We start from the raw sequence: 3,609 nt of genomic DNA, 5'->3' as shown, positions 1-3,609 counted from the left end.
CCCACCAACAGTGCAAGAGGGTTCCCCTTTCTCTGCATCCTCTCCAACATTTGTTGTTTCCTGTCTTGTTAATTTTCCCCATTCTCACCGGTGTAAGGTGGTATCTGATTGTGGTTTTGATTTGTATTTCCCTGATGGCAAGTGATGCGGAGCATTTTCTCATGTCTAAGCTATAATCTTCACCTATTAGGTAGAGAGGTCCTATAAGGTAGATGACCCAGAGTGCATTTATGTGCTAGGATAAAAAGCATTGCACGAGATTTACTCCCCTTTCTCAGACTGACGTAAGAGAACTGCTGTTGTCTTTGGGGGAGAGTCTAAGCTTCTGTGATGCAGCTTTGGATTCATTCACTTGTTCATTCTGTGAAGATTTGCTGCAACCCTACTCTGAGCCAGGCTCTCTATTGTAGGCGCTTGAGATGGAGCCCTGAACAAATAGAAATTGTTTCTCTCGAGAACACTTTCTAGTGGGAAGAGTGGGATATAATAAGCAATAAACATAATAAATAAGTGATATATATATATAGGGTATTCTAGGATAGGGTAAGTGCAGTGGAAAAATAACGCAGGCTAGGAGAGATGAACAGTCTGGGAGGGGTGTTATACCTTGAAAGGTGCTCAGGCTTGGCTTCACACACAGGCGATGGCTTAGCAGAGACTAGAGGGAAGTGAGGGCATGAGCCTTGCAGGGAGCTGGGCACCAGCTGGTGGACAGAGAGCACATGAATGTGAACAAAGGCTCTGGGTGGTCAGGGAGGCTGGGAAGCTTTGTGGGGAGGGAAGCAAAGGAGAGAGAAGTAAGTCATGGACAGATTGTTTGGGGCCTTACAACCATTATTAGGATTTTGGCTTTTAGCCTGAGGGAGATGAGGAGTCACTGGGAAAATCTGAGCAAAGGTGTGATGTGATGGGATTTATGTTATAATAGTATCCTTCTGGCCGCTTCCGAGAGAAAGGACAACAGGGGATGTCCTACTTGGATTTCCCCAGAAACAGACACTAAGAGGGAAGAAAGTGTGCATGGTGTGCCCCACACTATCTGTCGGGGATGAGGGAGGCGGGGTAAGCAGAGGCCCAGCTGTTTTGCAGTGGTGGCATTGGCTCAAGGGGATGGCCTTTGGAGATGTCCTGGATTGAGGCAAGGGGCCTGGGCCTTATATCCCTACATTGACCAGACATAGGATGTGGGCTGCTCTTAGGAAAGAGGCATGAGCTCAGGCCTTTAGAGGGCATTCCGGGGGAGGGACTCAGCTGAGAGCCATCAGCAGGTGACAGTCCTGACAGCTGGGGAAATGAGTGCCATGGTCTGAAGGGTGAATCTGGGTGGCACTTCATGGTACCCACTGCAGGACAAGGTGGGGGGGGGGGGAAGAAAGGTCACATGGGTGCTCTTACACTAATTCAGTGGGGAGAGTGTGGTGGCCTGAACCACTGCTGGGGCAGGGAAGGGCTGAGAAGCTGCTAGAGTCTTGGCAGAAGAGGCCTACTGAGTGGCTCCAGAGAATTGCAGAGACAAGATATATTGCTGGAGGTTACACATATTTTTAGAAAGCCTCAAGTTTAAAAAAGGAAAAAGGAATTTCATTTAAATTATTTTTGCATGTTTGGGCCATGTTTCCCCACACCCCAGTGATTAGCCTAACCTAACATGGGAGTGACCCATGTAGGGATGGTCATATACTTGGTCTTGGCCAGTGCTGTGGGGGAGACAGCAGGCTGGGGTGGTGAGGTGGGGTGCCTGGGAAGGCTACCTCATGCCTATGGGGGCCTTGCATGTTCCCTTACCCCGATCACAAGCATTATGACAGTAATGCTGAGTGCCACCCATTCACCTGTAATCACAGCCCTGTGACTAGGCATCCTCAGCTCATTTTACAAGAGACAAAACTGGACGTCCAGAAAGTTGGGAGACTTGACCATCCCTAGGTCACACAACTTGGTAAGAAAAATCACACACAAAGCCCTCAGGCCTGGCCCAGAGGAGCACTGTGTAAATGGCATCAGACAGATACTTCCTCAGTTCCAGGAGGAGTGTAGGGTCATTAATCTAGATGTGTGTGCTTTTTGAATTCATTTTTGATTTTTATGGTTTTTCTCTTTCCCCCTTCATGCACTTTGGCATTTCCAATTACTGTCCCCATGTCTTCCTGAATCGTAGTACAATAGGAAGAACTTTGAAGACCAGAGTTTGAATCCCAGCTCCATCACTTACTGGCTCTGTGGCCTTGGGATCACTTACTTAACATCTTTGAGCATTGGTATCCTTATTTGTAAATAGCAACCTCAGAGGTAGTTTGAAGATTTAATGAGATAATGTGTAGAAGGTATTTATTAGCACATTGCTAGAACTCAGTTCTCAGTATTGTTAGATATTATTATTATTTCAAGAGAGAGTATGTGTGTGAGCTGGGGGGGAGGAGCAGAGGGAGAGGGAGAGAGAGAATTTTAAGCAGGTTCCACACCCAGCAAGAGCCCAACATGGGGCTTGATCTCATGACACTGAGATCATGACCTGAGCCAAAATCAAGTTGGATGCTTAACTGACTGAGACACCCAGGCACCCCTAGATATTATTATGTTTGTTATTGCAAAGATGGCTCACTGGGGCAGATCACATGGCTACCTAACAGGGTTACTGTGACTGCCAAGTGAAACAGGTATGCAAGGGTACTTTACAAATGTTATTATACTTTTAGAGTAACTCAACTGTATGGGAGGAACCTGCTGTACATAAAATGAATATATGTAAGAGATGTGTGTGGCTGGAAACCTGGGCATGAGATAATGGGGAAGAGATAGCACAAAAAAGCAATTGGGTGTCATTTTCTGGGAGTACTGGGCCATGCATTGTTGTGGGTCTTGTGAAGAGCTGAGGATTTGGGAAGGTACAAAGAGTAAAATGAGAGGGATTCTTACAGGGAACATGCTCATCCCGAAAGGCAAGGGATGGGTTCTTCCTTGGGTACCTTCAGGAAACTTCCCAGAACCTGCCCTCACTGAAGTACAGTCTGGTTTGTCACAGGGTAGGTCCAAAGCTTCAAGACTCAGTGTCAATGAGAAGCAGAGCTTGTGCCGGGGAGTGAAGGTGACGGTATAAGTGAATGGTGTCCAAAGGGCCTGTGTAGGGGAATGGGATCCAAGCCAAGGGGTCAGACTTGGGGACAGTGATGTGGATCATGTGGCTGGGGAAATTGGATAGGAAATAGGGCCCAGAGCAATGGCTCTGCGTTGAAATATGTCCATGGGGCACCGTTCACATTGACTGTGATGTAATGTGTTTTCCCACCAACTCTGCCCCCATGTGTTACCCCCCACCCCCCCGTGCCACACCCCTTGTGTGGCCTGGCTTGGAAAGTTCCTAAATCAGGGAACTCCTTAGAGCAACCATGTTTACACTGGAGTCAGGGCACTGTATGCTGGGGGCCCACTGAGTTTCCTCCACAGGAATTTTAGATCTTTATGTTTTTACTATGCTGATGATCTTAATAAAAACAAACAAGTCGGGATCCCTGGGTGGCACAGCGGTTTGGCGCCTGCCTTTGGCCCAGGGCGCGATCCTGGAGACCCGGGATCGAATCCCACGTCGGGCTCCCATTGCATGGAGCCTGC

This window comes from Vulpes lagopus, chromosome 2 (genome assembly GCF_018345385.1).
Source record: "Vulpes lagopus strain Blue_001 chromosome 2, ASM1834538v1, whole genome shotgun sequence".
NCBI lineage: Eukaryota > Metazoa > Chordata > Mammalia > Carnivora > Canidae > Vulpes > Vulpes lagopus.
The sequence above is the reverse complement of the archived record's forward strand: the minus strand, read 5'-3'. Positions refer to the sequence as shown.